The 25,192-nt window shown below is 43.4% G+C and overlaps 2 non-coding genes across 2 annotated transcripts; one reads left to right on the top strand and one right to left on the bottom strand.

The window, feature by feature from the left end:
* Window positions 1-3,238: 3,238 nt before the first annotated feature.
* trnaw-cca (transfer RNA tryptophan (anticodon CCA)) lies at window positions 3,239-3,310 on the bottom strand. Its single transcript has one exon. It is a non-coding gene; the product is annotated as a tRNA-Trp (tRNA).
* Window positions 3,311-18,858: 15,548 nt separating this feature from the next.
* On the top strand, window positions 18,859-18,931 carry trnaf-gaa (transfer RNA phenylalanine (anticodon GAA)). The gene has a single exon. It is a non-coding gene; the product is annotated as a tRNA-Phe (tRNA).
* The last annotated feature ends 6,261 nt before the right edge of the window (window positions 18,932-25,192 follow it).

Raw genomic sequence — 25,192 nt, 5'->3', positions numbered from 1 at the left:
TCTGTCTGGAGGAAGGTTTACAGTGGGTTCCCCATGGTTCCTCATAACTTCAGTTATGTGCAGACACTGGAAAAGCTGGGGTTGTTCTCCTTGGAGCAGAGCAAGTTCAGAACAACTTTGACAGAGTTAGAATCAAGGAATCAAATGGTTACAGTACAGAAGGAGACCATACAGTCCATCATGTCCATGACAGCTCTTTGCAAGAGCAAATCAGCTAATTCCACTCCTCTGCCCTTTCATTGTAGCCCTGCAACTTTTCTCGATTCAGGTGTTTATCCAATTCCCTTTTGAAAGCCACGATTGAATCTGCCTCCAGCACACTCTCAGGCAGTGTATTCCAGATCCGTACCACTCACTCTGTCTCACACCCCGGTACCATTGCAGAAAATCTTTTCTGTTCATTTCATCCCTCATAAATAATTGAAATGAAATGTTTATTAGGAAATGCACAACATAAAAAGGAGAGAGAAATAAATGCTGAGCAAAATAGAAGTCAATGTTTGGAAGGTAAAAAGAGCAAAAGATGTAACTTTTATTCTGGATGAATGAGAGGAATATATCACACTTTGGGGATTTTGTAAGAGGATTTACTGATAAACCTGGGATTTGAGAGGAAGCTGCTTCATGGTTTACAGAACAAATTCAGCCCCTGGGGTGGAGCCAACAGCTGCACCGTCCAATAACAGACAGGCCGGGGACACTGTCTCAGGCCTAGTGAGCTCAGTCGATGAAAGCATGAAACTCTGAATCTCAAGTTTTTGAGTTTGAGCCCACGGTGGGTGTTTTCTATATCCTTTTTAGGCTGATTTTACAGGCGTTATCCAGCTCTGAATTCCTCGGCAGAGAGTTCAAGGAGTGTTTGAAATGAGATTCAACAGCAGTATGAGAAAGTCTCTCCTTGATTCAGGACTCTTACCTCTCTGCAGCATCTCGCTGCTGATGATTGAACTTTTTCTCATTTCATTCTCAGCTCAGGGTCAGTGTGGATCACTGGGACTTCTGGCTGTCTCCCACTTCACAATCCATCAGTGCTGAGAAATCAATGGGGAATATTACTCACATGTTGTAATGTTTTATAAATACTTGAATGTATTTCACACTGTGTCCAACAGTGTGAATCTCCACTGGTATATCAGCTCACCAACACTTCAACAGAACATTCACATAATGTGAGCTCTGACATCTGTTCAGATCCCATTCCCAAGACCTGGAAAGTGGGATTGGGCTGGATCGCTCTTTTTCAGCTGACACAGACACGATTGCTAAATGGTCTCATTCTGTGCCATAAATTTTCTCCATTTTCTATGTTCTATGAAGTGAGGTGTGATTGGGAGGGGCAATTCCACCAGGGTTATATTTTATACCAAAAGAATGACACAAGGGATACTTCACATTTTTATTCATTCATTCATGCGATGTGGGCATCGCTGGCTAGGCCAGCATTTATTGCCCATCCCTAATTTCCCATGAGAAGGTGGTGGTGAACTGCCTTCTTGAACCGCTGCAGTCCATGTGGGGTAGGTACACCCACAGTGCTGTGAGAAAGGGAGTTCCAGGATTTTGACCCAGCGACAGTGAAGGAACGGCGATATAGTTCCAAGTCAGGATGGTGTGTGGCTTGGAGGGGAACTTGCAGGTGGTGGTATCCCCTGCATTTGCTGCCCTTGCCCTTCTCGGTGGTAAAGGTCGCTGGGTTTGGAAGGTGCTGTCTAAGGAGTCTTGGTGCATTGCTGCAGTGCATCTTGTAGACGGTACACACTGCTGCCACTGTGTGCCGATGATGGAGGGAGTGAATGTTTGTAGATGGGGTGCTAATCAAGTGGGCTGCTTTGTCCTGGACGGTGTTGAGATTCTTGAGTTGGAATTGCACCCATCCAGGCAAGTGGAGAGTATTCCATCACACTCTTGACTTGTGAATTGCAGATGGTGGACAGGCTTTGGGGAGTCAGGAGTCATGGATGAGTGAGAGGAATATATCACACTTTGGGGCTTTTGTAAGAGGATTTATTGATAAATCTGGGATTTGAGAGGAAGCTGCTTCATGGTTTACAGAACAAATTCAGCCCCTGGGGTGGAGCCATCAGCTGCACTGTAATTACTCACCTCAGGATTCCAAGCCTCTGACCTGCTCTTGTAGTCACATTATTTGTATGGCTACCCATGGTAACCTCCATGATGTTGATGGTGATTGTAGTGCTATTGACTGTCAAGGGGAGATAGCTAGATTCTCTCTTGTTGGAGATGGTCATTGCCTGGCACTTGTGTGGTGCGAATGTTACTTGCCACTTATCATCCCAAGCCTGTGAGACTGAAGTAGCTCAGTTGGGAGTGTGTTGGACTGAAGATCCCTGGTTCAATCTGGGGTTTTGGCAGTTCTCCTTTATTCTGCATCGCCCTTTGGTTTTGACTCTTGAGCTGCACAATTTACACTGAAATTATTTACCCAACTCTGAAGGTTGGATTGGAATGGAGAGATATCAATGATGGGAAATATTTACATTGTCAGCTTTAGCTTATTCTCTATCTCCTTGTGTCCTTTTCCCCAGTTTTTGAATCTTTCGGGGCCGGGTGAACATTTGATTTGCTGCATTTGTCCCAAACTGAAGCCTTTTCCACATCTCTGGGCTGTCAGACTTGCTCTGTCTGTTTTTGCTGCTCGTGACCATTAACGAGAAAGGCCACGAGTTCAATGTTTATCAGCAAACGGAAGATAATTGGAAAGAATTCTGTGTTACTCCAGACCAGTGACAAAGATGCAATGGATGTTATTCAAAATAAATTCCCTCTGACATTTTATGTAAACTTGTTTGCATCTAAAAGTTGGATTTTAAGTGTTACAAAAATGTGTCAAATTGATGACTGACCATGTGACAGCGCACATGGGGATCAAATCCACAGCCTTGTTGTTATCAACACTGCATCCTAACCAACTGAACTAAGCGGCCGATAGACAGAGCCAGGTATGGGTTTGAGCCGCACGCTGTGCGGTTTGTGTTTTATTTCTCACACTGGGTGACAGAGCGATTGTGCAAACAATGGACACATCACATCCCTGAAGCATTGTTCTGATATAAAACAGTGTGAAATAAGAACTGCGCATGGAAATGGAACGGAACCAGAAATCAGGATTTTAATCTATTAAAGTTGATCTTGAAATTCGACCATGCACGAACATTCCAAGAGAACGAACTCTCTTCTGATATAAAATCCAGGAGCATTAGCTGCTGGAAAACATAACTGAGCCTGACGTGATTTGAACACGCAACCTTCTGATCTGGAGTCAGACACGCTACCGTTGCGCCACAAACTCACACATAAAGTAAAGTTTTCCATTCCTGACAGATTTACTTCTTGTTCAGATTCAGTGATTGAAATTAATTCAATCCTCATCTGACCTCCGCTCTGGAAAGGCCTGCCACCCGACCTGAACCCGACGGGACCCGACGACCTGTGTCGGGTCCGGGTCGTGTTGGGTCGCTCTTCCGGGTCTGGCTTTCGGGCTCGGGTCAGGTCGGGCCAGGTTCGGGTCGGGCTGGGTCCAGGTCGGGCTGAGTCCGTGTCGGACACACACAGTAAGTATTACATTTAACTCTGCTGGGAAGCTGAGTTTAATAAGTGTCAAAAGTTGAAAAGCCAATCTAAGCTGGGAGTCCGGGTCATCAAGGAGGGAAACTCTGAGTCTGCTCAGTGAGCAAGGGAGCATCTCTATGACGTCATTGCGCTCATGCTGCAGCTTCCTGTAGATTCGGAATCGGGAGGTAGATAAAGTGAACATTCCAGTGGTCGGGTAAGGCTCGGGTTAGTTTGGGCGTGGGAATAAATGGAGATACTCGGGCCGGGTCGGGCTCGGGTCCAATGTGGTTCTGTCAGGTTCCTGACCTGAGCAGGCCTTTACCGCTCTGTCAGTTCAGTGCCTTATTTAAACTATTACTTGGAGTTCTGTTTTACAGGGTCTCGGCTGTTTAAGTGTTTCCCAGACCCACTACTCTGATTAATCAGACATTTTGCTGCTAACTGCTGCTGCTACAATTGAAATGTAAAAAAGAATTTCCAGTGACCTGCAACCAATGGACAAATACATTTCAGCAAGTTAAAGCTCATTCACCAATCCACAAATGTGTTTCTCTGCTTATATTTATAAACAACTCCTTCTCTCCACTATGAGAACTATACAATCACTCCAGTTATTTGAAAGTTAGTATAAGATGTTCCAGTTCATCAATTTTAAAACTGCAGCAGGTATTTTCCAGAAAACTTCTCTGTTGGAACCTCAGTCCCATTTAGATTGAAAGTGGACAATTAATGTATTCACGTGTTCATTGTGGACAGGTGTCTGACTTAGAATAAATCTCATTAACTTTCAATGAGGTGGCAGTATTTCTGTGCTCCCATTTTACACAGTCTGTCCTGTTCATGCACCATGTTTTTATTCTCCTCTCCCATTCTCCACAGGATACAGATTACAAGCATCATCAATCTAGCTGTTGAAAAGCATTGGAAGATTCTGGTCACACAGGTATTGAAAGATTCATTTTCTGCCATTTTCCAAGTTGGTTGCTTTAAACACAGTGCGATGTGCAATCATCTTGAAAAGAGATTCTCTTCAATATCCAATACAAACTGAATTACAAACCTGACAGACAAACACAGGAGAACAAGTGACTAGTGAACACAAACCTCATGGTGCTCATTTTCAGATTTATTGCAGTCATCCGACAAAACAAGTGAAAGAATATTCCAGTGAAATGATTTGGAAAGTAGGGGTGACTTTTGTTGGTGCATTTCTTTGCTCTGTTGGTGAAACTTTCTTGCACCTGACTCCTGTTCATGTCTCTGTTTCCTCTATTGAATGAGGAAGGGGTATTTGATCAGAAATCAACTGGATTGTGTACCTTTGAGAGGGGATTTCTGCACCATCAGGGCTGGAAACAGGAGTGAGTGAAAGACAATGTGTGGAGTTTGATTTTGTACAGAGGGAGAGCAAATCTAACAGGACTGTGAGATATTGGCCTGGATTTTACAGCCCCAATAGCGGTGAACTCAGACTTTCACAGCTATTGAGGGTCTGAACAGCACTGCAACTGCTGGTACATGCACACACTAACACCAGCATCTGGAAGTTGTGGTGGTGAGAAATGTGCTTAGAAGGAGCCTCTGATCATAATCGCACCAGCCCACTCTTTAAAGTGACAGGGACCTGTAGTTCAGCAATTTGGCCTCATTGCCCACAATGTACCCTGATTTTTACCTGGGTTGGATTAAAGCCGGTACCAACAGGCTCAGGGGTGCTCGGGAAGGACTTTTCTGTTGACACAACAGCTCCACTATTCCAGGAAGACACCGGCAGCAGCAGTTGTCAACTTTCAGAGGGAGTTCAGACATTTAAAATGTTGTATTTTATTTCTTAATTGCATGTAACTTTTTAGCATGGCCTGATCAGAGTTCTTAAATTTACATCTGACTTTTTATTAACAAGATTGAAGTGCTTTTAAAAGATCTCTAAATGTAAATGACTTTTTATCAAGATTTACTTGGCTTCTTTGGAAAGACTCTTGAGCAAGATTGAAGTGACTTTTAAAAACTACATCTTATCCTTTAAAATCCTGCTTCCATGTAGATGACATTGGAAGATGGCTTCAGAATAACTTAGACTATCTTTCTAACAGGTACTGCAACAGCTTAAGACCTACTTTTCTGCAAAAGCTGGTGAATTACCTTCCGGGAGCGGAGAGGAGCGGAGCGGAGCAGACCTATATGGACCGATATGAGGAGAACGTTGAGAGCGGAGCCTATAAATCCAATCCGAGGATCGAGGTCCAGTCTCTTACCTTCCAGGAGTGGAGTGGAGCTCTTCCAGTGTGCTGGAGTTTTGAAAAAAAAGAAGCCAACTGTGATGTCAGAGGAGGGCTGCAAGGTGATTGGTTGGTGAGTCACTGTTGTTAGTGTATTTAAATATCTGAAAGAAAAGGGCAAAGTTTTTTTACTTGAAAAAAAAACCTCTGCTGATAAGATGAGTACTACTAAAGTGTTTTTTTTATTCATTGTAGCTTATGAAGGACTTTAGATTGTAGTGGGTAGAACAAGGCCCCTAGTGTCATTTGTATTTTTTAATTAAGGGAGTAACTAATTAATCTAAGGGTAAGTCATGGCAGGAGAGCTCAGCCCCGTGATATGCTCCTCCTGCGCTATGTGGGGATTCAGGAACCCTCCCAGTCTCCATGACGACCATGTGTGCAGGAAGTGTATCCAGCTGCAGGTACTGGCTACTCGCATTATGGAGCTTGAACTGCAGGTGGTTTCACTGTGGAGCATCCACGAAGCTGAGGGCGTCATGGATAGCATGTTTAGTGAGGTGGTCGCACTGCAGGTAATGGATGCACAGGCAGAAAAGGGATGGGTGACCACCAGATGGAATAGTAGGAGCAGGCAGGTAGTGCAGGAGTCCCCTGTGGCCATCCCCCTCTCAAACAGATACACCGCTTTGGTTCCTGTTGGGGGGAAGACCTCCCAGGGGAAAAGAACAACAGCGCGGTCCGTGGCACCACGGAGGGCTCTGCTGCACAGCAGGGGAGGAAAAGGGGTGGAAGAGCTATTGTGATAGGGGATTCTATCATAAGGGGTGCTGATAGGCGTTTCTGTGGCCGCAAACGAGACTCCAGGTTGGTATGTTGCCTCCCTAATACAAGGGTCAAGGATGTTTCCGAGCAGCTGCCGGAAATTCTGAAAGGGGAGGGTGTGCAGCCAGAGATCGTGGTCCATATTGGTACGAACGACATAGGCAGGAAGAGAGATGAGGTTCTGCAAAGTGAATATAGGGAGTTAGGCAGAAGGTTAAAGAGCAGGACCTCTAGGGTTGTAATCTCAGGATTACTCCCTGTGACACGTGCTAGTGCGGGTAGGAATAGGAGGATTAGGCAAATGAATGCATTGCTGAAGACTGGCGTAGGCGGGAGGGCTTCAGGTACTTGGATCATTGGGATCTCTTCTGGTGCAGAGGTGACCTGTACAAGAGGGACGGGTTGCATCTGAACTGGAAGGGGACCAATATCCTTGTAGGGAGATTTTATACTAATACACTGGAGGGTTTAAACTAGTCTTGCAGCGGGGGTGGGACCCAAAGTAGTAGTCTCTTCGATGAGATAGTTGAGGCAAATGGAGAGGTTAAAGCAAGCAAGTCCAGTAGGCAGGCCAGGCAGGGGCAGGACAGGGAGCGTGGAAGGTCTGGTGGGCTAAACCGCATTTACTTTAATGCAAGTATCCTTACAGGTAAGGCAGATGAACTCAGAGCATGGATCGGTACATGGGAATGTGGTATTGTAGCTATTACGGAAACGTGGTTGAGGGATGGGCAGGACTGGCAGCTCAATGTTCCGCGGTACCGATCCTTCCGGCGTGACAGAGGTGGAGGTAAGAGAGGAGGGGGAGTTGCACTATTGATTAGGGAGGACATCACGGCAGTACTTAGAGAGGATATTCCGGGGTGAATGTCCAGTGAGGCCATACTGGTAGAACTTAGAAATAATAAAAGGGTGATCCCTTTGATGGGATTATACTATAGGCCCCCCAATAGTCAGAGGGAAGTGGAGGAGCATATATGTAGGGAAATCACAGATAGGTATAGGAATTATAGGGTTGTAATAGTAGGTGATTTTAACTTCCCTAATATTGACTGGGACTGCCTTAGTGCTAAGGGATCAGATGGGGAAGAATTTGTTAAGTGAGTCCAGGATAGTTTTCTGAAGCAGTACGTGGATGGCCCGACTAGAGAAGGGGCTACACTCGATCTCCTCTCAGGAAATGAGGATGGGCAGGTGGTTGATATGGCAGTGGGGGAGCACTTTGGGACCAGTGACCATAACTCTATTAGCTTCAAGATAGTTATGAAAAAGAATAGGACTGGTCCTCAGGTTGAAGTCCTAAATTGGGGGAAGGCTAATTTCCATGGCATCAGACAGGAACTCTCAAAAGTTGAATGGGAGAGGCTGTTTACAGGTAAAGGGACGTCTGGCAAGTGGGAGGCTTTTAAAAGTGAGATAGGAAGAGTTCAGGGCCAGCATGTTCCTGTTAGATGGAAGGGCAAGACTGGCAAGTTTAGGGAACCTTGGTTGACGAGGGATATTGAGGGTCTGGTCAGGACAGAGAAGGAGGCATACGTCAGGTATAGGCAGCTGGGATCGAGCGAGTCCCTCGAGAAGTATAGAGGATATAGGAGTATACTTAAGAAGGAAATTAGGAGGGCAAAAAGGGGCCATGAGATTTCCCTGGCAGATAAGATAAAGGCGAATCCTAAAAGATTCTATAAGTGTATTAAGAGTAAAAGGGTAGCTAGGGAGAGAGTAGGTCCCCTTAAGGATCAGTGTGGCAATCTATGTGTGAAGCCACGCGAAATGGGCGAGGTCTTAAATGAAAATTTCTCGTCTGTATTTACCGTGGAGAAGGTCATGGAAGCTAGTGAGTTCAAGGGAGGGAACAGCGATATCCTGCAGCATATCAACATTACAAAGGAGGAGGTGTTGGAGGTTTTGAAGCGCATTAAGGTGGATAAATCCCCAGGGCCTGATCAGATGTATCCTAGGATGCTATGGGAAGCAAGGGAGGAGATTGCTGCGGCGCTGGCAGAGATTTTTGTGTCATCGTTAGCCACGGGTGAGGTACCGGAAGACTGGAGGATAGCTAATTTGTTAATTAATAAATTAAATAACAAATCATGTCACCTCTTTCTCTTCTAAACTCTGGCGGAGACAAGCCTAGCTTGTCCAATCTTTCCTTGTAAGACAGCCCACCCATTCCATGTATTAGTCTGGTAAACTTTCTCTGTACTACCTCCAATGCATTTACATCCTTCCGCAAATAAGGAGACCAGTACAGTACTCAGTACTGCAGAAGAGGTCTCACCAATGTCCTGTATAGCTGAAGCATAACCTCCCTACTATTGTATTCAATTCCCATGGTGATAAATGATAACATTCTATTAGCTTTCCTAATTACGTGCTGGACCTACATACTAACCTTTTGCAATTCATGCCCTCGGACACCCAGATCCCTCTGCATCTCAGAGCTCTGCAATCTCTCACCATTTAGATAATATGCTTTTTTATTCTTCCTGCCATAGTGGACAATTTCCGACTTTCCCACATTATACTCCATTTGCCAGGTCTTTGCCCAATCACTTAACCTATCTATATCCCTTTGTAGCCCCCTTATGTCCTCTTCACAACCTACTTTCCTACCTATCTTTGTGATCAGCAAATTTAGCAACAATACCTTCGGTCCCTTCATCTAAGTCATTTATATAAATTGTAAAAAGTTGAGGCCCCAGCACAGATCCCTGTGGCACACCACTCGTTACTTCTTGCCAACCAGAAAATGACCCATTTATGCTGACTCTCTGTTTCCTGTCAGCTAGCCAATCTTCTATCCATGCCAATATGTTACCCCCGACACCATGAGCTTTTATTTTCTGCAATAACCTTTGATATGGCACCTTATCCTTCTGGAAATCGAAATACAATACATCCACTGGTTCCCCTTTATCCACAGCACATGTAACTCCCTCAAAGAACTCCAATAAATTGGTTAAACATGATTTCCCTTTCAAAAAACCATGTTGACTCTGCCTGATTACCTTAATTTTTTTCTAAATGCCCTGCTATAACATCCTCTGTAATAGCTCCAAACATTTTCCCTCAGACAAATGTTAAGCTAACTGGCCTGTCGTTTCCTGCTTTCTGTCTCCCTCCCTTTTGGAATAAATGAGTTACATTCACTCTTTTCGAATCTAACGGAACATTCTCGAATCTAGGGAATTTTGGAATATTAAAACCAGCGCATCAACTATCTCACTAGCCAATTCAGGACCTGGCGACTTGTCAACCCGCAGCTCCAACAATTTGTTTAGTACCACTTCCCTGGTGATTGTAATTTTCTTGAGTTCCTCCATCCCTTCAATTTCCTGATACTGGGATGTTATTTGTATACTCAATAGTGAAGACCGATGCAAAGTATCTGTTCAATTCATCTGCCATCTCTTAAATATCCATTATTAATTCCCCAGACACACTTTCTATTGGACCAACAGTCGCTTTGTTAACTCTTTTCTTTTTAAAATATCTATCGAAACTCTTACTAGTTGTCTTGAAATTTCTTGCGAGCTTTGTCTCATACTCTAATTTTACCTTCCTTATCAATCTTTTAGTCATTCTTTGCTGTTTTTTTTATATTCTGTCCAATCTTCTGACCTGCCTCCCACCTTTGCACAATTATAGGCTTTTTCTTTAAGTTTGATAGTATCTTTAACTGTTTTCGTGAACCATGGATGGTGAGTCCCACCTTTGGAACTTTTCTTTCTCGTTGAAATGTAGCTATTCTGTGTATTCTGAAATATCCCCTTAAATGTCTGCCACTGCATCTCTATTGACTTATCCCTTAACCTAATTTGCCAGTTCACTTTAGCTAGCTCTGCTTTCATGACCTTATAATTGCCCTTATTTAAATTTAAAATACTAGTCTGGGACCCACTCTCCTCTCCCTCAAACTGAATGTAAAATTCAATCATATTATAATCGCTACTACCTAGGGGCACCTTAACTATGAGGTCATTAATTAATCCTATCTCGTTGCACAATGCCAGGTCTAGTATAGCCTGCTCTCTGGTTGGCTCCAGAATGTATTGTTCCAAGAAATTATCCCCAAAACATTCTATGTATTCCTCATCTAGGCTACCTCTGCCCATCTGAATTTTCCAATCTATATGTAGATTAAAATCCCCCATAATTATCACAGTACCTTTCTGACAAGCTGCCATTATTTCTTCCTTTATATCCCATCCGACAGTGTGGTTAATGTTAGGTGGCCTGTACACCACTCCCACAAGTGACTTCTTGCCTTTATGATTTCTCATTTGTATTCAAACTGCTTCTGCATCCTGATCTCCAGAACTCAGGTCATCCCTCTCTATTACGCTAATACCATCATTAATTAACAGAGCTACCCCGCCACCTTTTCCTAGCTTCCTGTCCTTCCAAAATGCCATGTCACCTCCAATATTCACATCCCAATCTATGTCGCCCTGCAGCCATGTCTCTGTAATGACTATCAGATCGTACTTATTTATTCTATTTGTGCTCCCAGTTCATCTGTTTTGTTTCAAATGCTCCATGCATTCAGATACAGAGCATTTAGTTTTGTCCTTTTATTATTTTTGTCACCTCTAGCCTTATCTGTCGATTTACTCTTAGATTTGTACATTCTGTCCCTTCCTGTCACAGTCTGTTTATCATTTCCCATATTTATACCTTTCTCTCTTGCCTTGTCTCTCCTCCTTGATTCACCATATCTTCCCAAATTTGATCCCTTGCCCCCACTATTCAGTTTAAAACCGTCTCTACTTCCCTCGTTATGTGGCTCGCTAGAACACCGGCACCAGCACGGTTCAGGTGTAGACAGTCCCAACGGTGCAGCCACCTCTTTCCCCAGTACTGGTGCCAATGCCCCACGAACCAGAACCCACTACTACCACACCAGTCTTTCAGCCGCACATTACTTTCTCTAATCTTATTTGTCCTATGCCAATTTGCACATGGCTCAGGTAATAATCCAGAGATGATTAACTTTGAGGTTCTGCTTCTTAATTTGGTGCCTAGTTCCTCATACTGACTTTGCAGAACCTCTATCCTTGTCCTGCCTATGTCTTTGGTACCGACATGGACCACGACGACTTGATCCTCCCCCTCCCATTGTATGTTTCGCTCCAGCCCTGAGCAGATGTCCTGAATCCTGGCACCGGCAGGAAACACAGCCGTCTGGACTCTTGCTTTTGCTGCAGAGAACAGAGTCAATCCACCTTACTATACTGTCCCCTACTACCACTACATTCCTTTTTTCTCCCTCTTTGAGCCGCAAACACTAACTGCAGACGTGTTTGCCCTGGATCACACTGGCATCCAGGAACTCCCACATGCTGCAGCTGTGACACATCACCTGTCCTGTCATCCTGAACGTGTTTCAATTAACTACTTAAATATTTTATTCAATTATTCATTTTATTGCATATTTTATTAAATTTACCACTAGTTTGTTTACTATTTTAAACGATAGGACTAAAATGGATCTGAATCACTTACCAGATGCGCATCAAGCAGGTCGGTTCTGCCAAACCAATCAACTGCCTGCGATGTGACAGCTTACCAGATCCTCACCCAACAGCTCCTTCCACTGCACCGAAGAAAGAACCAAATCCTGGATACTCACCCCAGCGGCTCTCTGTTTCCCTGCTCTCACTCTCCATTGTGACGTCACTCCTCGATTTTTTTTCCCCTGCTCTGCTCCTCTCTCTCTCGCTCTGTCTCCGAGTCTGTGCTTTTGGCGCACTTCTTCATTTGTTGTTCCGTTGTGCTCCTCTGTTTCTGGTCCAATATCTGACTCTGGTGGGACTTGAACTCACAACCTTTGAACAACGTCTCAATCATTATTTAGAAGTCCAATACGCTATCCATTGCGCCACAGAACCTCACACATTTTTGTTAACATCACTAAGGCCTTTGATCTTGTCAGCAGAGACGGCCTCTTCAAACTGCAATGGAACATAGGCTGCCCTCCTGACCTCTTGGGCATCATCTCTTCTTTCCACGAGAACATGCACAGTTCCATCAGTTACAATGGAGCAACATCAGACGCTTTCAAGATCAGCAGTGGGGTAAAGCAGGGCTGCGCGCTGGCGCCAACTCTCTTAGGAACAGAGGAACATAGGAGTAAGCTATTCAGCCCGTCGAGCCTGCTCTGTCATTCAATTCGATTATGGCTGATCACCTACCTCAAAGCCCCTTTCCCATGCTATCCCCATATCCCTTGATGTCATGAGTATCAAGATTTCTATCAATTTCTGTCTTGAACATGCTCAATGATTGAGCTGCCACAGCCCTCTGGGGCACAGTATTCCAATGATTCACCACCGTCTGAGTGAAGAAATTCCACCCATCTCAGTTTTAAATGGCCTACTCCTTATTCTGAGACGATGTCCTTTGGTTTTAGACTCACCAACCAGGGCAAACATCCTGTCTACATCCACACTGTCACGCCCTGTAAGAATTTTGTCAGTTTCAATCAGATCACCTCTCATTCTTCGAAACTTTAAGGAATACAGGCCCAGTTTCCTTATAAGACAATCCCACCATCCCAGGGATTAGTCTGGTGACATAAAAACAAGAAATGCTGGAACCACTCAGCAGGTCTGGCAGCATCTGTGAAAAGAGAAGCAGAGTTAACGTTTCAGGTCAGTGACCCATCTTCGGAACTGACATATATTAGAAAAGTCACAGGTTATAAGCAAGTGGGGTGGGAGTGGGGCAAGAGATAACAAGGAGAAGGTGTAGATTGGACAAGGCCACATAGCTGACCAAAAGGTCATGCAGCAAAGGCAAACAATATGTTAATGGTGTGTTGAAAGACAAAGCATTAGTACAGATTAGGTGTTAATGGACTGAATATTGAACAGCAGGAAGTACAAACCTGAAAAAAACAGTAGGTAAGCAAACTGAACAAACTGAGATGAAATGAAATAAATGCAAAAAAAATATTAGTCTGTTGACCCTCTGTTTCACCCCCGCTATGGCAAGTGTATCCTTCATAAGATGAGGAGACTAAACTGTACACAATACTCCAGTGCGGATTCACCAAGGCTCTAGACAATTGCAGCAAGACATCTTTACTCCTGTACTCATGACCCCTCGTGTGGGTACAACATACCATTTGCCTTCCTAATTGATTGCTGCACCTGCACAAGAGCTTTTAGTGTCTCAGGAACAAGGACACCCAGGTCCCTTTGGACATCGACACTTCCCAACCTCTCACCATTTAAGAAATACTCTGTCTTTCTGTTTATTCTACCAAAGTGAATAACTTCACACTTATTCACATTATATTCCATGTTCTTGCCCATTCACTTAGCCTCTCCAGGTCCCCAGGAAGCCTCTCTGCATCCTCCTCACAACTCACACTTCACCGAGCTTTGTGTCATCTGCAAACTTGGAAATATTACATTTAATCCCCACATCCAAATCATTTATTTCGGTTGTTAACAGCTGTGGCTCCAACACTGATCCTTGCAGTACCCCAATAGTAACAGCCTGCCATCCTGAGAAGGACCCGTTATTCCTGCTCTCTGTTTTCGGTCTGTTAACCAATTCTCAATCCATATCAGTATATTATCCCCAAGCCTATGTGCTCTAATTTTGTTTACTCACCTCCTGTGTGGGACCTTACCAAAGGAAAATACAAATACCACACATCCACTGGTTCTCCTTTATCTGTTCTATAGGTAACATCCTCAAAAATCTCAACAGGTTTTTCAAACCTGTTTTCCTTTTCATAAATCTATGTTGACTCTGCCCAATCATGTCATCATTTTCGAACTGTCTAGTTATCACATCCTTTACAATTGGCATATTCTTCTCCATGCTGCTATTGTACACTTTCAATTACTCAGATATAGGTGTTCACCTGAACATCAGAGCTGACGACAAGCTGTTCAACTTGGCAAGACTGTGCGCCAAGACCAAAGTGGGTAAATTCCTAGTCTGTGAGTTGCTATTTGCTGATGATGCTGTGCTGACATCCCATAATGAAGTTCAGTCACAGCAGCTTGTAGATCGGTTCTCCCTGGCCTGCAAAGAGTTTGGACTGACAATCAGCATCAGGAAGATGAAAGTTACGGGCCAGGACGTAGAGACTCCACTTTCCATCAACATCGACAACCTCACTTTGGAGGTTGTCAACAGCTTCACATACCTTCAATCAACAATCACCAGCAATCTGTCCCTTGATGCTGAAATCAGCACCAGGATTGCCAATGCTGCAGCTGTCATGTCAAAGTTGAGAAGACAAGTGTGAACCGACAGCAAACTGACCGAAAATACAAAGCTCCACGTGTACCAGGCTTGTGTTCTCAGCACCCTCCTTTATAGTAGAGAAGCATCAACAACTTATACAAGCCAAAAAAAGCGGCTGAACAGCTTCCACCTCCACTGCCTCAGATGGATACTGGGCATCTCCTGGCAGGACAGAGTGCCGAATGCGGAAGTACACCAGCGTGCAGGGATCCGCAGCATGTTTGCCCTCTTGAGTCAGCGGTGACTCTGTTGACTGGGCCAAATGGATGACGGTCACATTGCCAAAAACATGCTCTATGGTGAGCTTGCTATCAGCATGAGATCAACAGGTCAGGGAAAAAAAATCAAGTCCTTTGGAGAGGTTTGAGTTAATTCAGGAGAGTGGGCATGGATTTATGAATGGGAGTTCATGCTTGACGAATCTAACTGCATTTGTTGATAAACTATCTGAGAATACTGATGAAGGGAATGCAGTGGATGTTGTTTATATGGATATTACGAAAGCATTTTATAAAGTACCACATAAAAGGGTGGTTAACAAAATTGGGGTTCATGGATTAGGAGGGTCAGTGTCCATTTGGATAGTAAATTGTTTTAAAGACTGAAAACAGCGAGTCATATTAAATGGTTCTTGGTCAGACCGGAGGATAGTCGACAGTGGTGTTCCCCAAGGGTCAGTGCCAGAACCACTGCTTTTTTTGCTGAAGTTAAGTGACTTGGATCTTGGAATACAGAGTAGAATCTCAAAATATGCCGATGACACCAAACTTGGAGGAGTGGCAAACAGTGAGGATGATATGAACTGCCTGCAACAGGACAGTGATAGGCTAGCAGAATGGGCAGACAGGTGGCAGATGAAATTTAATAGTGACAAGTGTGAGGTGATGTATTTTGGCATAAGGAATAGGGAGAGGCAATATATACTTAATGGCACAGTTATAAAGAGTGTGCTGGAATAGAGGGACTTGGGGTTCATGTGCACCGATCTTTGAAGGTGGCAAGACATATTGCGAGAGTGGCTAGCAAAGCATATGGGATCTTGGGCTTTATAAATAGAGGCATTGAGTACAAAAGCAGGGTTGTTATGCTGAATCATTATAAAACTCTGGTTAGGCCCCAATTGGAGTGTTGCTTCCAGTTCTGCTCAGCAGACATTCGAAAGAATGTGAGGGTCCTTGAGAGGATGCAGAGGTGATTTACCAGAATGGATCCAGGGATGGGAGATTTTAGTTACAAGGTTAGGTTGGAAAAGCTAGGATTATTCTGACTTTCTCAAAGGAGATTGAGTGGAGAATTGATAGAGCTGTATAACACCTCTAGAGAACAGGCCATCCGAGACTGGGGATTGTGTAATGAGAAAGGATTAGTTAACAATCTTGTTGTGTGGGGTCCCTTGGGGAAGTGCGCCCATAATATGATAAAATTCTTCATTAAGATGGAGAGTGAGAGAGTTGATTCCGAGACTCGGGTCCTGAATCTAAACAAAGAAAACTAAGAAGGTGTGAGGCGGGAGTTGGCTATGATAGATTGGGGAACGTTACTTAAAGGGTTTACAGTGGATAGGCAATGGCTAGCATTTAAACAGCGCATGGATGAATTACAACAATTGTTCATTCCTGTCTGTGCAAAAGTAAAACAGGAAGGGTGGCTCAACTGTGGCTTACAAAAGAAATTAAGGAAAGTATTAGATCCAAGGAGGAGAAATATAAAATGGCCAGAACAAGCAGCAAACCTGAAGATTGTGAGCAGTTTGGAATTTAGCAGAGGAGGACAAAAGGATTGATTAAGAAGGGGGAAATAGAGTATGAGAGTAAGCTAGCAGAGAACATAAAAACTGACTGTAAAAGGTTCTATAGATATATGTAGAGAAAAAGATTAGTGAAGACAAATGTGGGCCCCTTACAGTCAGAAACGGGGGAATTTATAATGGGGAACAAAGAAATGGCAGACCAATTAAATACATACTTTGGATCTGTCTTCACAAAGGAGGATACAAATTACCTCCCAGAAATGTTGGGGAACATAGGGTCTAGTGAGAAGGAGGAACTGTGCGAAATCAGTATTAGTAGGGAATGTTTGGGAAATTGATGGGATTGAAGGCCGATAAATCCCCAGGGCCTGATAATCTACATCCCAGAGTACTTAAGGAAGTGGCCCTTGAAATAGCAGATGCATTTCTGGTCTTTTTTCAAAATTCTATCGACTCTGGAACAAGTTCCAATGGATTGGACGGTAGCTAATGTAACTCCACTATTTAAAAAAAGAGGCAGAAAGAAAACAGCGAATTATATACCGGTTAGCCTGACATCAGTCGTGGGGAAAATGCTGGAGTCCATTATAAAAGATGTAATAGCAGAGTGCAATAATAACTCGTCTCCACTCCTAGTATTTCTAAATCCCACACATTCACGAGAATGTGAACAATTATTTCCTGTTGTGTCTCTCTCAGATTTGTAAACTTCACTGTATTGGAGTGAGGTGACATCTACTGGCGGGAAGCAAGAACTGCAATCAAGCAGCAGAAACTCCACAGTCTGTCAGGGTTAAAGAAACATTGCAATGTGAGGAAACAGCGAAGTGGTTTGATTGGGTAGATGGAGACATGATTCCACTTGTGGTGGTGTCTGAAGCAAAGGCCAGAAATACAAAATTGTCATTAAGAAAAGAAATGAGGAATTCATGAAAAATGTAGCAACGTAGTGAATGGTTAGAATGTGGATAGAATAGAAAGTGAGATTGGATGGACAGAAGCAGTCTGAAAGGATGGCTGAAACAAAAGGTGAGTGCCCTGAAACGTTAACTGTGTTTCTCACAGCACAGATGCTGCCAGAGCTGCTGAACATTTCCATCACTTTCTGTTTTTATTTCAGCATTTGCAGGATGTTGCTTTGATCTGAAAAAAAATGGATGATTGGCTGGGGGGTTCCAGTGAAATTCCACAGCAGCTAATAAAGCCTGACCTGTCAGTGGCTCGTTGGTCTATGGGTATGATTCTCGCTTTGGGAGTATGGTTAATTAGCATGCGAGGGATGCCGGGTTCAAGTCCTGGACGAGCCCTGGTCTGCTAGCATTTTTAAATTAAGGTTATCTATTGGTTCCAGCCTTGCAGAAGGTGGAATTGACTTCCATCCGGAGCTGGCTTGAGGACCAGACAACTGGATTCAAAGAGCTTGTCGACAAAATTGTAATTAACTAAATGTACAGATAGCCAAGTGGGAATATGAAGTTGTTGCTGTAATTGTGACGTGACTCCAAAAACAACAGGACTGGGTTCTGGACTGGAATGGAATGGAATTCTTCAGTGTTTCTGTTGTTTGGCTTGCATTGACTCATCGATTTTCTTGTTTTTCACTTTGTCGATGCCTTTGAATAATTGTGGATCCTTCTTCAGGGTGTCTTCTTTCACCAGGTAGTTCTGACCTCTGATGATGTTGATTGTAATCAGCTTCAATTCGCTGATAGTTTTGGAAGTGAGCAGATTTCCTTTGCTTGAGTCTACAACATGGAACTCAGTCTGACAAGTGGACCCATGGGAGGATTTGAATGCCACCCCTGCGTTGGAGTTGTATCCATCCAATAAGAGAGCGAGTAGAAGTGACAGTTCTGTCAGTCGAATATGAGACTTTTAAGGGCAGGGTTGTGAGTTTGAGTGCCATTCTGTTTTTCCCTTTTGTAAGGCTTCATGAGCAGAGAGTACACGGAGTGTTTGAAATGAGCAAGTCTCGCTTTGATTCAGGACTCTTACCTCTCAGCAGCATCTCACTATGAAAGATTGAATTTGATCGCATTTCATTCTCAGCTCGGGGTCTGTGCGGCTCAGTTGCACATCTGGCTGTCTCCCGCTTCACAATCCATCAGTACTGAGAAAGCAATGGGGAATATTACTCACATGTTGTGTTCTTTAATTTTTTGGAAAACTTGAATGTATGTATTTTCTTCCAAAACAAGGACACCAAGCCGCTATTGATGTAGGGCTGAAATAGCTCAGTTGGGAGAGTGTTAGACTGAAGATCTAAAGTTCCCTGGTTCAATCCCGGGTTTCAGCAATTTTGCTTCCTTTTGCGTCCCTTGCCTTGGTTCTGATTTTCCGGTTGCACAATTTACTTTGAGATTATTTCCCAAGCACCATTGGATTGAATTTGAGAAACAACGCAGAGTCATTTACAACACAGAAGGTGGTCATTTGGCCTATCACGTCCATGCTGGCTCACCCCGGAGCAATCTAGTCAGTTCCACTCACCAGCTCGATCCCTTTCCTCCTGCAAGTTTCTTTCCTTCAAGTATCCATCCAATTTCCTTTTCAAATCATTGATTGTCTCTGCTTCCACCACACTCGTGGGCCAAGACATTACCACAAACAACATAAAAAATTCCACCTCATCAAGGATGGGAAATACTTACATGTTCTATATTTGCTTATTCTCTATTTCTATGAGAATAGACTGGCAGTCAACATGAAAGGAAACCCAAAAATCTTCGAGCAGCATGTAAATGATAAGTGGGTAGTAAGAGGTTGAGTCGGGCCTATTAGGGACAAAAAGGATAATATAAGCTTAGAGGTGCAGGGCAATGTTAATCTACTTAATGAGTACTTTGCATCAGTGATCACTAAGGAAGTGGAATTTGACAAAATATCAGTTGAAGTGAAGAAAGTAGAGGCAATGGAGAGAGTACAAATTAGGAGAGGGAGGTACTAAAAAGGCTGGCTGTGCTTAGGGAAGATAAATCACCTGGTCCGGATGGCTCACATCCCAGGTTGCGAAAGGAAATGCGGATGCAGATAACGGAAGGGCTTGCTATAATCTTCCAATCTTCCCTGGATACGGGGGAGGTGCCAGAGGATTAAACAGTGGCAAATGCGACACCCTTATTCAACAAAGGGTGTAAGGACAGTCCGGGTAACTACAGGCTAGTTAGATTAACAGCAGCGGTGGATAAGGTTTTAGAAAGAATAATCAGGGTAAAAAATCAACAGTCACTTGGAAAGGTTCGAGTTAATTAAGGAGAGTGAGCATGGATTTATAAATGGGAGTTCATGCTTGACTAATCTAACTGCATTTTTTGATGAACTAACAGAGCAGCTTGATGAAGGGAATGCAGTGGATGTTGTTTGTATGGATTTTAAGGAAGCGTTTGACAAGGTACCACATAAAAGGGCGGTTAACAAAATTGAGGTTCGTGGTATAGGAGGGTCAGTGTCCAATTGGATAGAAAATTGGTTTAAGGACAGAAAACAGCGAGTCTTATTAAATGGTTCTTTGTCAGACTGGAGGATAGTCGACAGTGGTGTTCCCCAAGGGTCAGTGCTAGAACCACTGCTTTTTTTGCTCAAGGTAAGTGACTTGGATCTTGGAATACAGAGTAGAATCTCAAAATATGCCGATGACACCAAACCTGGAGGAGCGGCAAACAGTGAAGATGATATGAACTGCCTGCAACAGGACAGTGATAGGCTAGCAGAATGGGCAGACAGGTGGCAGATGGAATTTAATAGTGACATGTGTGAGGTGATGTATTTTGGCATAAGGAATAGGGAGAGGCAATATATACTTAATGGCACAGTTCTAAAGAGTGTTCTGGAATAGAGGGATTTGGGGTTCATGTGCATCAATCTTTGAAGGAGGCAAGTCATATTGCGAGAGTGGTTCGCAAAGCATATGGGATCTTGGGCTTTATAAATAGAGGCATTGAGTACAAAAGCAGGTAAGTTATGCTGAACCATTATAAAACTCTGGTTAGGCCCGAATTGGAGTGTGGCTTCCACTTCTGCTCAGCAGATTTCAGAAAGAATGTGAGGGTCCTTGAGAGGACGCAGAGGCGATTTACCAGAATGGATCCAGGGATGGGGGATTTTAGTTACAAGGTTAGGTTGGAAAAGCTAGGATTATTCTGACTTTCTCAAAGGAGATTGAGTGGAGAATTGATAGAGGTGTATAACACCTCTAGAGAACAGGCCATCCTGGACTGGGGATTGTGTAATGAGAAAGGATTAGTTAACAATCTTGTTGTGTGGGGTCCCTTGGGGAAATGCGCCCATAATATGATAACATTCTTCATTAAGATGGAGAGTGAGAGAGTTGATTCCGAGACTCGGGTCCTGAATCTAAATAAAGAAAACTATGAAGGTATGAGGCGGGAGTTGGCTATGATAGATTGGGGAATGTTACTTAAAGGGTTGACAGTGGATAGGCAATGGCTAGCATTTAAAGAGTGCATGGATGAATTACAACAATTGTTCATTCCTGTCTGTGCAAAAGTAAAACAGGAAGGGTGGCTCAACTGTGGCTTACAAAAGAAATTAAGGAAAGTATTAGATCCAAGGAGGAGAAATATAAAATGGCCAGAACAAGCAGCAAACCTGAAGATTGTGAGCAGTTTGGAATTTAGCAGAGGAGGACAAAAGGATTGATTAAGAAGGGGGAAATAGAGTATGAGAGTAAGCTAGCAGAGAACATAAAAACTGACTGTAAAAGGTGCTATAGATATGTGTAGAGAAAAAGATTAGTGAAGACAAATGTGGGCCCCTTACAGTCAGAAACGGGGGGAATTGATAATGGGGAACAAAGAAATGGCAGAAAAATTAAATACATACTTTGGATCTGTCTTCACAAAGGAGGATACAAATTACCTCCCAGAAATGTTGGGGAACATAGGGTCTAGTGAGAAGGAGGAACTGTGTGAAATCAGTATTAGTAGGGAATGTTTGGGAAATTGATGGGATTGAAGGCCAATAAATCCCCAGGGCCTGATAATCTACATCCCAGAGTACTTAAGGAAGTGTCCCTTGAAATAGCAGATGCATTTCTGGTCTTTTTTCAAAATTGTATCGACTCTGGAACAGTTCCAATGGATTGGACGGTACTTAATGTAACTCCACTATTTAAAAAAAGAGGCAGAAAGAAAACAGCGAATTATATACCGGTTACCCTGACATCAGTCGTGGGGAAAATGCTGGAGTCCATTATAAAAGATGTAATAGCAGAGTGCAATAATAACTCGTCTCCACTCCTAGTATTTCTAAATCCCACACATTCACGAGAATGTGAACAATTATTTCCTGTTGTGTCTCTCTCAGATTTGTAAACTTCACTGTATTGGAGTGAGGTGACATCTACTGGCGGGAAGCAAGAACTGCAATCAAGCAGCAGAAACTCCACAGTCTGTCAGGGTTAAAGAAACATTGCAATGTGAGGAAACAGCGAAGTGGTTTGATTGGGTAGATGGAGACATGATTCCACTTGTGGTGGTGTCTGAAGCAAAGGCCAGAAATACAAAATTGTCATTAATAAAAGAAATGAGGAATTCATGAAAAATGTAGCAATGTAGTGAATGGTTAGAATGTGGATAGAAAAGAAAGTGAGATTGGATGGACAGAAGCAGTCTGAAAGGATGGCTGAAATAAAAGGTGAGTGCCCTGAAACGTTAACTGTGTTTCTCACAGCACAGATGCTGCCAGAGCTGCTGAACATTTCCAGCACTTTCTGTTTTTATTTCAGCATTTGCACGATGATGCTTTGATCTGAAAAAAAATGGATGATTGGCTGGGGGGTTCCAGTGAAATTCCACAGCAGCTAATAAAGCCTAACCTGTCAGTGGCTCGTTGGTCTAGGGGTATGATTCTCAGTTTGGGAGTATGGTTAATTAACATGCGAGAGATCCCGGGTTCAAGTCCCGAGCGAGCCCTGGTCTGCTGGCATTTTTAGATTAAGGTTATCTATTGGTTTCAGCCTTGCAGAAGGTGGAATTGACTTCCATCCGGAGCTTGCTGAAGGACCAGACAACTGGATTCAAAGAGCTTGTCGACAAAATTGCAATTAACTAAATGTTCAGATAGCCAAGTGGGAATATAAAGTTGTTGCTGTAATTGTGACCTGACTCCAAAAACAACAGGACTGGGTTCTGGACTGGAATGGAATGGAATTCTTCAGTGTTTCTGTTGTTTGGCTTGCATTGACTCATCGATTTTCTTGTTTTTCACTTTGTCGATGCCTTTGAATAATTGTGGATCCTTCTTCAGGTTGTCTTCTTTCACCAGGTAGTTCTGACCTCTGAAGATGTTGATTGTAATCAGCTTCAATTCGCTGATAGTTTTGGAAGTGAGCAGATTTCCTTTGCTTGAGTCGACAACATGGAACTCAGTCTGACATGTGGACCCATGGGAGGATTTGAATGCCACCCCTGCGTTGGATTTGCATCCATCCAATAAGAGACTGAGTAGAAGTGACAGTTCTGTCAGTCGAATATGAGACTTTTAATGGCAGGGTTGTGAGTTTGAGTGCCATTCTGTTTTTCCCTTTTGTAAGGCTTCATGAGCAGAGAGTACAGGGAGTGTTTGAAATGAGCAAGTCTCGCTTTGATTCAGGACTCTTACCTCTCAGCAGCATCTCACTATGAAAGATTGAATTTGATCTCATTTCATTCTCAGCTCGGGGTCTGTGCGGCTCAGTGGCACTTCTGGCTGTCTCCCGCTTCACAATCCATCAGTACTGAGAAAGCAATGGGGAATATTACTCACATGTTGTGTTCTTTAATTTTTTGGAAAACTTGAATGTATGTATTTTCTTCCAAAACAAGGACACCGACACCAAGCCACTGTTAGTGTAGGGCTGAAATAGCTCAGTTGGGAGAGCGTTAGACTGAAGATTTAAAGGTCCCGGGTTTCAGCAATTTTGCTTCCTTATGCGTCCCTTGCCTTGGTTCTGATTTTCTGGTTGCACAATTTACTGTGAAATTATTTACCAAGCACCAGTGGATTGAATTTGAGAAACAACACAGAGTCATTTACAGCACAGAAGGTGGTCGTTTGGCCTATCACGTCCATGCTGGCTCTCCCCGGAGCAATCTAGTCAGTTCCACTCACCAGCTCGATCCCTTTCCTCTTGCAAGTTTCTTTCCTTCAAGTATCCATCCAATTTCCTTTTCAAATCATTGATTGTCTCTGCTTCCACCACACTCGTGGGCCAAGACATTACTACCCACAACATAAAAAATTCCACCTCATCAAGGATGGGAAATACTTATATCTTCTATATTTGCTTATTCTCTATTTCTATGAGAATAGACTGACAGTCAACATGAAAGGAAACCCAAAAATCTTTGAGCAGCATGTAAATGATAAGTGGGTAGTAAGAGGTTGAGTCGGGCCTTTGAGGGACAAAAAGGATAATATAAGCTTAGAGGTGCAGGGCAATGTTAATCTACTTAATGAGTACTTTGTATCAGTGATCACTAAGGAAGTGGAATTTGACAAAATATCAGTCGAAGTGAAGAGAGTAGAGTCAATGGAGAGGGTACAAATTGAGAGAGGGAGGTACTAAAAAGGCTGGCTGTGCTTAGGGAAGATAAATCACGTGGTCCGGATGGCTCACATCCCAGGTTGCGAAAGGAAATGCGGATGCAGATAACGGAAGGGCTTGCTATAATCTTCCAATCTTCCCTGGATACGGGGGAGGTGCCAGAGGATTAAACAGTGGCAAATGCGACACCCTTATTCAAGAAAGGGTGTCAGGACAGTCCGGGTAACTACAGGCTAGTTAGATTAACAGCAGCGGTGGGTAAGGTTTTAGAAAGAATAATCAGGGTAAAAAATCAACAGTCACTTGGAGAGGTTCGAGTTAATTAAGGAGAGTGAGCATGGATTTATAAATGGGAGTTCATGCTTGACTAATCTAACTGCATTTTTTGAAGAACTAACAGAGCAGGTTGATGAAGGGAATGCAGTGGATGTTGTTTATGTGGATTTTAAGGAAGCGTTTGACAAGGTACCACATAAAAGGGCGGTTAACAAAATTGAGGTTCGTGGTCTAGGAGGGTCAGTGTCCAATTGGATAGAAAATTGGTTTAAGGACAGAAAACAGCGAGTCTTATTAAATGGTTCTTTGTCAGACTGGAGGATAGTCGACAGTGGTGTTCCCCAAGGGTCAGTGCTAGAACCACTGCTTTTTCTGCTCAAGGTAAGTGACTTGGACCTTGGAATACAGAGTAGAATCTCAAAATATGCCGATGACACCAAACCTGGAGGAGCGGCAAACAGTGAAGATGATATGAACTGCCTGCAACAGGACAGTGATAGGCTAGCAGAATGGGCAGACAGGTGGCAGATGGAATTTAATAGTGACAAGTGTGAGGTGATGTATTTTGGCATAAGGAATAGGGAGAGGCAATATATACTTAATGGCACAGTTCTGAAGAGTGTTCTGGAATAGAGGGACTTGGGGTTCATGTGCATCAATCTTTGAAGGAGGCAAGTCATATTGCGAGAGTGGTTCGCAAAGCATATGGGATCTTGGGCTTTATAAATAGAGGCA

Source organism: Heterodontus francisci, unplaced genomic scaffold (assembly GCF_036365525.1).
Source record: "Heterodontus francisci isolate sHetFra1 unplaced genomic scaffold, sHetFra1.hap1 HAP1_SCAFFOLD_43, whole genome shotgun sequence".
NCBI lineage: Eukaryota > Metazoa > Chordata > Chondrichthyes > Heterodontiformes > Heterodontidae > Heterodontus > Heterodontus francisci.
Note: the sequence above shows the minus strand (reverse complement) of the source record. Positions and strands in the feature narration are given on the sequence as shown.